General features: G+C 43.9%; 1 protein-coding gene across 3 annotated transcripts in view; it reads right to left on the bottom strand.

Annotated features, from left to right (window-relative positions):
* Positions 1–12,298, bottom strand: part of LOC126517592 (proton-coupled folate transporter-like) — a 137,201-nt gene that overhangs the window by 37,596 nt on the left and 87,307 nt on the right. The window lies entirely within an intron of this gene.

Genomic DNA, 12,298 nt, shown 5'->3' on the forward strand with positions numbered 1-12,298 from the left:
ATGGTATTTGAGACCACAAGGCCGTTCTCGTATCTATTTCCATTTCGGTTCGTAGCAATCTTTTGCTTATTCTACTTTGCCTGATTTTTCACACGCCGACGACGCAACTATTATTGATCTTTTATCTGATTCTTTTGATGATTTTGACTGTCTCAGCGAATCTATTGATGTGAATTTCTTGGTGGGTTCTTTGGAAAAGATTGCGGCAAGCTGCATCCAGCGCTTTGTCCCTCTGAAAACAAAAAAGAAAAATCCTAATTTTTCCTGGATTTCGTGTGACATACGTCACCTGTCGCGTCGCGTTACTAGGTTAAGGCGTTTAAGATGAACAGTGACCCCCTTAAAATAGCCAAATTTAACGTAGCCAAGGCGGAACTTCGCCTCAAAATTAATTAGTCAAAGGACTTGTACTTCAGGGTTACATTACAAGGTCTAATTAATAAAGAGAAAACAGACATCCACCCATTCATTGCAATTGCTACAAAGGAAACACATATGTGTTCCTCGAAAGAAAAGCCTCACAGTTGAAGAAAAATTCGTCCTGGTCCGGGACTTGAAACCGGGACCACCGCCTTTCCGGGCAGCCGCTCTACCATCTAATGAAGATACAATAAAAAGTAACCCTAGAAGATTTTGGGCTTCAATCTTACCCAGCTCATCCTCCCCAAATACAGGTGTTATAAATAATGTCCTTTCAAATTATACATTAATTATTGCCACCGCATTCAACGAATATTTTCAATCCATATTCATAACTGATAACTTCGACTTACCTACCTTCATTCACGACTCACATTATTCAATTGGCAATATTACGGTGTCTCTCGAAGGTGTTCTGAAAATAATTTTGCATTTACAAAATAAAGAATCCAGTGGCCCTGATGGCATTAACAATGCTTTTCTCATTAAGTGTTGTGTTTGAAGCAGTCGATATTTGGCTGTGATTTTTCAAACATCTTTATCTACCTCGACAGTTCCTTTAGTTTAGAAATCGGCAAAAATTCTTCCCTTGTATAGACCCGGCAACAAGTAGTCACCATTAAACTATCGTCCAATTTCATTAAGGTCTCAATCATGTAAACTTCTTGAACATATCATCTTAAGCATATTATAATAACATATTGAATTATGCCCAGCATGGTTTTCGTCGCAGGTTTACTACAATAACTCAGCTCGCAGAATTCTAGTCTGAGGTTTCACACGCTCTTGACACTGGAAGTCAAATAGATGCCATTTTCATCCATTTTTCCAAGGCATTCGACACCGTTACATACTGAAAACTTCTACGTAAGCTTAGTGCAATACTTAATAACTCTTCCGCAGTTGACTAGATCACTAGCTTTTTACACCATTCCGAGTATGTTTAATTTAATTCCTCCGACTCGTCTGCAGCAAATGTGACGTCTGGAGTATCCCAGCGTTCAATGCTAGGGCCTCCTTTGTTCTTGTTGTATATAAATTATTTGCCGAATCATGCCAGCAAAAATCCACCTTTATGCTGCCAACTGTGGGCTGTATAACGTAATTAACATGCATGTTGACCACTTTTCACTTAACGATTCTTTTACACAATTTTGCAGGTGGTGCGACAAATGGCAAATGAAAAATTACAGGGCCTCTTAAAGTCTCGTAAGAGGTGAACGGCGAAAGCGTACTCTTCCTCCTCTGATCATTTGCCTTTTTCTCTTTGCCTCTTTTTTCTTTTAGTCATTACTGCTCACCACTAAGTATTTTCAGTCATTTGTAATCAATTGTGGTCATTACAAGCTGTCGTTAGACGTGTTGGTCATATCATATTCATTAGTAGTCTTTACAAGTCATTATTAGTCATTACTGGCCATTAATAAGCATTTTTAGTCATGTCTAATCAATTGTAGCAGTTACAATTCGTCGTTACACATATTGGTCATTTCTTAGTCATTACAAGTCATTTCAGTCATTATTAGTCATTACAAGCATATTTAGTCATTTCTAATCAATTGTAGACATTACAACTTGTTAGACATATTGGTCAATTCATAATCATTACTAATCATTTCAGTCATTATTCTTCATTACTGCTCACTAGTAAGCATTTTATAGTAGTCGTTTGCAATAAATTGTAGTCATTACAAGCCGTCGTCAGACATAGTGGTCATTTCGTAGTCGTCAGTAGTCATTACAAGTCTTAGTAATCATTATTAGTCATTATTAAACTCTACCAATCTCTATTATAATGTTATCATTCCCTAACTACCACTAACTATCACTATCAATCATTTTTCATTCTTTAATCTGTCTTCACATGGCATGATGATGCTTCGGCAGACACTCCGGCGGTCAGGTCTTATGACAAACTTCACCATGAGCCTAGAAAGGCTTTCGCCTTAATATAAACTTTGTAAAAACAGTCATTTCATCTTTTAGTAAGCACACTTCTGTTTCTTTGTTTAATTGCAGAAGGGCAGCGGATTGGGCGAGTTGGTGTTGCATGGTAACTATAAATTCAAACAGCGCTTAAACGACAGGACCAGAATGAGGAGGAGACAAACACGGCGCTGAACTAAGTTGTAAGTTCAGCGCCGTGTTTGTCTCCTCCTCATTCTGGTCCTGTCGTTTAAGCGCTGTTTGAATTTATAGTTACTTTGTTTAATTGTTCATTTAATGGATCTTCCCTTGAACGGGTGTCCGAATACAAGTACTTTGGCCTCATCTTCACATCTAACATGTCATAGGCAAAGCATATTGAGTACACATGTAATAAAACACTAAAGAAAATAGGCTATCTAAATCGCACATCGCGAGAAGCTCCACGTAGAACAAAATTGCTATCATATAATCCAACCCATTCTCGAATATGGTTGCCCCATCTGGAACCCCTATAAAGTATCTGACATTACCACCCTCGAATCAGTTCAAAAGAAAGCGATTGGTTTCATATAGTGCCGTTATGACTGGAACTTCCCCCCTCATATCTCCTTGTTGCACTAGGTCTACAACGTCAGTCCAAGCGGCATGATCATGGATGCCTTAAATTGTTTGCATAATCTCATTAACATGAGGGTCGCAATGTGGGCTTGTTGGTAACGCGTCTTGAATAGGTGTACGGTAGCGCAATTACTAAAAGACAGGACAAAAGAAGACATGCAGGGACACATGCAGCACTAAATTCCAGCAATGTTTATTATCGAAAACCAGGGCATACTTATACACTCAGCGAACACGAGTCACGGCCACGTGAACAGATAAACATTCAAAGCGAAACGTTTTTGTAAGTGATATCTTAAGCCATGCGTAAAAATTTCAGTTCTTTTACAGAGAGAGTCAATGACGGTTTACTGATACAAGAATCCCCCTGGGCAGCAATCTGCTCAGCTTCTATTATAAGTCTAGTCATTTCGCACTTGCTTCTACCAGTAATGGTTGTTGATTCACACTGTGGACAGGCACTATGCTCCAGAGTTGCAGCAAACACATGCTGCACCACAGACAAATGGAAAGGTTCATGAAGCTTATTTATGAAACATGTAAGTCATCTTGACCAAAATTTCTATTGCTATCATACATTGGCAGTATGAGTGGATGTTACTGGAGTGGGCAGGTGTAAATCATTAAACAGCTCCAAAAAATATGCTTTGAAAATCTACTGCCAACTGTATTCGTATTTTTCTGAAATAATAACTTATGCCCTATTTGAGATTAGCTTTAACCTAAGCTGAAAGCAAACTAATAATTTTAAGTAGGGGTGTGTGAACATCGAATGTCACTGAATCGAATCGAACAGTGAGCATTCAAATAATTCAATTCGTGAATCCAATATGTACAACTTGATTTTTTGAATATTCCATACACTCGGTATTGGGGGCGAGCTCCACCAGTGGAAGAACTGGCGCCACCATCGGCATGACGTGGCATGGGGGATCATGTGGACACGGCGGCAGCGTTGGCTGCTTCGGAAGTGCCGAAGCGAGCTGAAAACGAAAGTTTAAAGTCCCACCTGCGCCGCGGTTCCGATTAAGTGGTGAGGCTTTACCGCCTTGGGTGTCTGCTTGACAACATTTGAAAGTACTATAATAGGTAGTGGCTGCATTTGGAGGCGTGCAGCATGGTAGGCTACTGCTCGGTGCCGCAGTGCCGGATGTATGCAACGGAGCCCGGTGTCACCCTTATTCACACGTAGCCACAGGGTAAGGAGCCACGTGAAGCTTGGCAGGCGAAACTTAGAACTGGCAGACAGCCATCGGCTACAACTAGGGTATGCAGCAAGCACAGACGTGAGGAAGATTTCTGCTACTGCACCAAGTCTGCAATGTTTGGTGAGTAGCAGAAAACACGCGCTGAGACACTCGCCCGCGCCTGGCTGCCCGGCTAATGTCAGGATGCTTTATTAGGTCTATGAACTCGTTGATACTAGATTCTCGCAAGTTCACTGGAATGGAAAGGGAGCGGTAAGAATCGCATTAAATAAAGGCGTGGCATATGGTCATGTTTGTGTTATGAATTAATGCACTGGATTACGAAAAAGAAGCAGAGGGAAATTGCATGCTGAGAAGACCGATAAACATACAGTGCGACGCAACTTGAGAAATAATACAAAGTATTGATATGTCCAAGAATTTAGAAGACAGAAAAAGATTTAATCGTCACGGCGACACATGGCGTCGAAGTCTCTATAACGAAATTATTTTTGAACAGTTCTGATAACATCCACGCAGCAATGGTTGCTATTGTACTGTCAAATGCTCACATGCTGCGGCCTAAAGCTTACGGCACGGTACAAAAACGCGCTCACAGCAAAAGCAAAACATTGTGCGCGGACATGCATGCAGACGCGCAGTCGGTTGCTGCGAACCCATGCGATCGCTGCATTGAGGCTTCATTCTGTATGCCCCATTTGGTTATACAGACAGCCTACTATAAGAACACATTTCACATACTTTACTTTCAGCATTTGCCTACCTTTCATGCAAGAAGCCGGTTCAGGAGACTCCATTGCGGCGACCGCGTGCAGTGGTGTTCACTGTACGTATTCCGCAAAGAGATAGCGTCTGTAAACGATTCTGTGCTTTCAGTTAGCCTGAGATTATTATATAGACAGTCAAAACCTTGCCTAATTTTGAGACTACCTACATAAATGTCCAGGAGGGCTGCCGCGTGGTGTTTTTATTGAGCACCGTAAGCGAAACCTATGAGGAGCGTGCCGCGCGATTTCTCGTACTAAGCAAGGAAGGCGCTACCGACAGATGGCGACTCCGTAAGCCCCCAACAGAGACCCATGCAATGCCACATGTTGCGTGCGCTGCAGAGCCCTTCAGGCCCAATGCCATCCAAGTGAACATTTAACTTCGTTTTCAGTGCAAAGGGAGTACTGAACATGCCACGGATGGGCCAACCATTTGGTGTGAGTGATAAAATACACACAATAGGAATAACTGTCCCAAAGGTTGCCCTGGCTGACATGGTGGCAGAATCTGTCACAGCGAGCGCTCCCCGATGTTGGCTAGAGGCGGGGATCACACACGCAACGCCCGAATGCTGCAATTAACAGAATGGTGCCGCATCGGCTCGGGCCGCCTTTGTCGGTACGAGGTTTGTCCGGGTCGACACGACCGACTGAAATGATAATGTGAACCGGCAACAAAAGCAGCACGTAAACTGCAAAGATTGGGCCGAGTGGCCACCGATAGACATGCACATGGTGCTAGGTTTGGGGCAACGAACTTAATGCTGCTTCAACAGCCAGCAATCTAACCAGCACACGTGATCTCGAGACTGATCACATGATGAGCCACCCGTATAAACATACTAGTGGCGAGCATTCCACTACTTACGTGGCTTACGGCCCATTACCACATCGGTCAGTGGCCAATTTTCATCCCGGCCACATATGCAAGGCCATTGGCCTCGGCATTGATGACTAATGCTACGGTTTGGCGACGAATCGATGCAGATCTGTTCACAGCAGCCATGTAACACTTGGAAAGGCGACAAACCGCTTTGCAAATGGAAGTGAGTGCTCAGGATGGCAAAAAAGTTGTTCACAGCTGCAATCTTTGCAACACACCGTACACCTTGGCCTCTCGTTCCTGACGCCATTTGTAGACACACATCTGTCTTCTTTTTTTATGTGTGTGTGCATGACTTGAGCAACCCATCACAAGACTAGCTTTGGATTTACATGGCAGGTGTGAAAGTGTCGGTTGCATGCACGGGTGTTGATGGTGAATGGACCGGAGGGAGGGGGGGGCGGAGGGGGCTGAGGTGTCCCGTGGACTTGCCTTGACCCTGCAGATTTCAAAATTAATAAAGGAAAAATTTTCCTTTTATGAATTACTTCTCTCCACTTTGCGAGTTTCCGCAGAACTGCTACGTCAGATTTCAGAATCTCTGACAAGTGGCAAATCAGGTGAAACTTGACAATGAAACGGCACACAGCTCCACCTGCTATTTAGTGTCAGCGGCAGCTACGCGCGTGGCGGTGATCAAGTCACATGATGCGGGGTCCTTTTGCCCGCTGCACACATTGGCCATACGATAACGTGCCTGCCATAAAGTTGGGATAGCCCTTTTCTATCCTGGAGAAAAACTGGAAAGCAATACTTTCTGTGCAATACATAAAGGACTGACACAAAACAACGGTCCACTCTTAAACTAAGAACCTCATAGGTGTTTGGTACTAATACAATGTCACTAATTCAGTAGTTTCAGAGGGAAAGAACACACTTCATTCTATTCAAGAGAATTTTATCAATCTGAAAAAAGAATACTTTGCAGACCCTTATATACTATAACTTAGCTGTAATCAGTGCTAGCATAATAATTTCATGTTTACATAAGTAAGCACACCACACTGTATATGTCAATTTTTATGTACCTATGTTACTGATAGCTTGCTACATTCTTGTTATACAATGCTAGGAGACTCCCATATATGTGCAGCACCACATTTTCTGGCCCAGAATTTGTAAGCATTAAATTTTATGAAAATTTTTCTGACATTCAGCGTTTTCTTCTTTATTCGACTCGATATTTAATTTGAAACCTACTACAGTCGAAGCTACTTATAACAATATTCAAGTGCCATGAAAATTCCATTATTGTAGCCGATAATTGTTATAACCGGGTTGCAAATAGGGGGATGGCAGAGTTGTTGCGAGAAAACTGTAATGGCGGGGGAGGCCAGTGCCCCCTCCCCACCACCTTCCCCCACCCAAGTGCTGATTGTGCTCACTCGTTTAACTGCTTCCTGGGCGCTCCGATCGCATGCAAGAAGCTGCGGCTGTCGGTGTTAAAGAATAGCACTGCTATTAGCCCCGAGAACGACCTACAGCGGCACTAGCAAGCGCCGCTCGCGTGACGTCAGGGCACAGACTTGTGCCTGTCGTCTGCTTAAGTTCTGGCGGTGTTCAGGCGCTTTCTGCAGCATTTCCGTCTGTTTGCTCTCATCCCTGTGCTTGTATACCTATGACTGTCATGTCAAATATATCTTTACGACGCCTTCGTTTGCAAAAATTGATTCAAAGAGCTTATTTCCTAGACGATGACACATTTCTCAAAGGCAACACTACAGTGCCAGCCGAAGAGCTCAGACCAGCCCACTGCAGGTTTTTCATGCGCAGATCTACACTTTGCAGCGATAGCTCACGTGAATAATAGAAGCATAAATGCAAAAATATAGCATATAAGAATCCACTTAGGATGCCACACCTGCCGTAGTACAGGTATGTCACAAACACGAGCTACATATGACTTCTGCAACATTCACCTTGATTTTAGACTGCTAAAACATGTTTGCTCATGACGAGTAATTCATGGTATATAATATTGAATTTTTGCATTTCTCCACCGAAACACTTGGCAGTAACACGATGACTTAACTATCACTGCACTTTAGAATCTGCCAGTGCCGTTTGCTTTATTAACTGCTTCTAAAAGTTGGGCGGTTCTTTACCGATTAATTGTAAGTGGCGGTAATTTGAAGCAAAGCTATTTGAGGCTTACAGCTGTTTGCAGCATATGAAAAGGAATGTACCAATATTTATTCCCTTTTCCGTACTACGCATACAACTCACTTGACCAATTTACTGGTGCTCGTTGCTTGAGGAACAGACACGAATCTGTTTGGCGAACTGACACACGCTGCTCGGCCAAGATTTTTTTGAATGAAATATGCCTTTTTAACTGTATGGCTGCAGCCAGAAAGAAGCTGGAGCATCATTCATTAGTAGTATGGGATATATTGGAGATATCATTATTCCCCAGTGGAAGACAAAAATGGATTCACATAAGGCTTTTAGTGTCCTCCTTATGAAGGTCTGCGAGGTTCTGTATTATGTACTGACGAAGCGAATAGTTCTCCGTTTGTATAATTAAACAATATTGGATTGAGACAAGGGGAGGCAGAAGGTGTTTTGACTTTTCCTTTTTTAGGCAACCTAAGCTGTGCTGTAGTGCCTTGAGTATAGTTTAGGCATTGCAATTGGCACTGTAAAAAAACTGCTTCATGGTTTCAAATTGAAGTTGTAGTGAACTGAAGGGTTTCACGAACAATGCGTGCCTCGCCATCACGAGAGTCATTGCTTCCATTCTTAACCACGAAACTTTTCTTTCAGGTGGTGGTTGCGACAGTATTTGTGAATTAAGTATGTACATACTATTATACATGATGCGCCGTAGTGTTAAAAGACATGAGCAATGTGTTTTGTGGGGGGCTTGTTTCAAAGTAGTCACAAACTTTTTCATACAAAATGCACGCCTAACTCTTCCTCTTACGCATTAATAAAGTAGCTATGTTTGACTAACCTAACCAGAATAGTAAGAATCATGATGAAAGCTTTGCTGGGCAGTGTCCTTCTATAATGTTGACACCAAATACCAAAAATTTTCTTCCATGTAAAATGCAATGTCTCTCATAGCTAGGCACTAAGGGAATATGTTAAGTGTTTAGCAGAGCATCATACATAACTTCACATGTTGAATTAGTAGCCATTCCTTTGATGGAAAATTTATGGACAGATGGCGCATATATGCGTTGCAAAACCAGTAGGCCCCGTAAATGCTAGAGCTTGCGATATCCAAGCCGCAAATTTTGCGGCTTGAAGAAGATTTTGGAGAAGAAACTGCAGCTCAGGCATGGCAGCAGAAAGAAGCCAACATATCCTTCAATAATTACAGCTCGAGCCACCAATACCCCAAGCATGCATGAACAGAACGAACGCATGCGGCAGCCAAGCGAGCCAGAGTGGCATCCTGGCCGTGACATCACTCGCGAGAGGGCGCCACTCTAACTTTTTGCCGCTAATAACAACTGCAAAGAGGGGTCACAGGTGGCAAGCGATATGCGAGCACCGCCTAGGCATCGCCTTGGTGGCCCAAAAAGGGACCTTTCAAAAATTGCAAGAAGGCTGCCGTGGCAGTCTGTCAGCTTCAAGAATCCAGAGGAAATGCTGGGGAAAGATCGCCACAAACATCTTGCCACGTACTTCTCACTGGCTTGCACGAGAAAACACTATGTCTGTCATCCTTACGTGCTTTACGCAAAGCTTGCCAACATCCTTTTCCAAGGCAACCAGGTGCTCCACGTAGTGCAGCAGAAGGTTCCTCGCGAAAACGAAGCTCCAGAGGGACTGAATCATCTGCCAGCCCCCTTAGAGGACAACGTTGAGGCAGCCTGCCCTACTGCATCATTGCTGCCATCGTTGCAGTTGCTATCTGATGCAAGCACGTTCGCCTCATCGGTTAGAAGCATTTAGACTCCAAACCTATAGCGGTGTGCTTTCTTTTCACCGGCAACGTTGTGCATTGCTGGTGGTCAGCAAGCGGATCAGCCATCTTCCATTTAGGCGGCGACACAACCAACAAAGACGAACACGAGCAATTAAGCGGTTTGCAGAACTGCACTGAATGAGGAGCCGGCGAGCAACGTACGAGCAATCTGTGAGCTGCACAGTTGGCGCATTCCATTTGTGTTTGGGAGGGTGGCGTGGCGTAGAGTGATGGGTGCAGCCCATTCTTGTTAGGAGGGGTGGAAGGGCGAGGAAGGAAGGGCCCGCAAAGATGGCTGGAAGTTGAGCGCTGGAGCAGCGGCCCATCGTGCAGCGGCTCGAATTTCTCGTTTTCTTTTCAAGGATTTCGCATTTCACTACATTTCGGTTTGGGCACCCAGCAGCCAGACTTCATTGTTATAACCGATAATGCGGCATCGAGACATTGTAGGAACTGGTTTATTTCACCATGGAAAACATACAACAGTTGATGGTGCAGCAGCTTCTCATTGCTATAACCGATATAGTGGTAAAACCGGTATCGTTTGTGGGATTCTCACACTGTGCTCTTGGGACAAAGGAACGACAACACAGTAGTGCATGTAAAACTCTTGCTTGGGCTAGTTGGTTCATGCTTGAAGTAGTAAAGGCAAGGCGCAGAAGACCAGGACTCAGGAAGAAGAACACAAACGACAGGACCAGCACCGGACCAGCGCCGGCGCTGGTCCTGTCGTTTGTGTTTTTCTTCCTGAGTCCTGGTCTTCTGCGCCTTGCCTTTACTACTTCAAACAGTAGTGCAAACAATCACAAGGGCATTTATTGCACCTTTCATAGATCCTAGATCATAGATCATAGAGCCTGCCAGCCGAGTTGCTATCCACAAAACATGCCGATAGGCGCGCAACAAATCTAGAAGCCCGACTCACCGCAACCGGATAACGAGCGAATATGTTCGCCCCATGCTGGATCACAACGCCTGGTCGTTTGCGTGTACGGTCACGCGGACGGTGGCACGTTCGAAGGCGGCCACGCGAGACGGTCTCGCAGAAGCATGGATCGGCGCACGCGCGGGACGTCCGCCGCACTCGCTGGCATGCCACCCAAGAGAAAGAGCCTTCCTTTCCCGCGCCCAAGTAACCCCGCCGGAGGCGGCGTTAGCAGCGCAACACTCGCGCCATCTCTCGCACTGCGCCTCAACTGCTCCGACCGCCGCGGGCGCCAGGCCACGCGGCGAAACCGCACAGCAGAAGACAGGAGCTATGCGGAAAAACAAGACATCAGGGGACGCGTGAGAGTCACGCATCCCCACACGTTAAAGTGGTTTTGACTGTATTCAGTATAAGCACACCGTTAACCTTAAGACTTTTTTTTACTACAGCAACTGTAAACAAGGTCTAAAAATTTAGCACTCTTACAAAAAAATCGTAAAAATTGCAAACTATGCATCAGTGTAGCTTTCCTGCTTTTTTTTACGCTATGTTGCAAGATTAAAGCCCAAAACACTATCATTAAGAACATCCCTATGTGATGATTATGATGGTGGCTTGCTTGGAATGTTCTCTTCATTGTGTTTTGACCATTTTAGACGTCTTTTATAATTATATTTCGAAAGACAGCTTCCAATTAGCCTGCTGCGGTGATGAGTCAATGGTTGGAATGCAAAGAAAGAACAACCCTCAATTTATTAACCCACTGTACATACATTGTACATGTACATTTGCCCAAACTGTGGTCTTTCCAGTAAGGAGCACTTTTGTGCGTTTAGATGCCATGCAAAAAATGCGCTCATGTAAACAAGCGCTTGTAGGTGGTTTATTTCAGAAAACTGATAAATGTGGTTGCACTCGAAGCACTCTCTTGGGAGGAGGCAATGACTTCCACAGTAGGTCTGTAGGGGTCCTCATTGCTGCATTCTTCTAAAGTGCTCTAATCAGAGGACATTTGCTGACCATCTGAAGGTGGAATATATTCATGCATGCCACTAAAATAATCTGCTTCAGTGAACTCACGTAAATTTGATCCTAAAATGCACGCACTGAAAATGTTACCATTCTGTCAGTGCATTACGCCACAAATTGTGCAAAAAAATCTCCTCGAGCATGCAAGAAGGAAAAGGCTGCCTTCCTCTGGAGATATAGTGAATGCACTTGAAATTGAGAAACTTCCACAAAACTACCACTACCAACTCAAATAAAGGGTGATTGCGAGAACACATGTGTTTGCCACACTGATTTATTACAGCCCCCTAGAAGACCCGAAGAAAACAAACAATAGAATGTGCATGTGCACACGTCCATCATGGCAAAGAAAAAGAATTGAAAAAACAACAACTTTGCTTCCAAATAGACACACAGCGATGCCATTGGTGCCTCTTTTCTCAATACAATATTGTCTCATATTAAGAAAAGCAGCAGGAATTGTATTAGCTGTGTGTCTATTCGGAAGGAGGACATGGTTTTAAAATTCTTTTTCTTTGACATGGTGAACCTCTATGCATGCGTGAATTATTGCATGCTTCCTTGTGGTCCAGGGGAGCATAATAAATGTGGGGTAAG

Source organism: Dermacentor andersoni, chromosome 11, assembly GCF_023375885.2.
Source record: "Dermacentor andersoni chromosome 11, qqDerAnde1_hic_scaffold, whole genome shotgun sequence".
Taxonomy (NCBI): Eukaryota; Metazoa; Arthropoda; class Arachnida; order Ixodida; family Ixodidae; genus Dermacentor; species Dermacentor andersoni.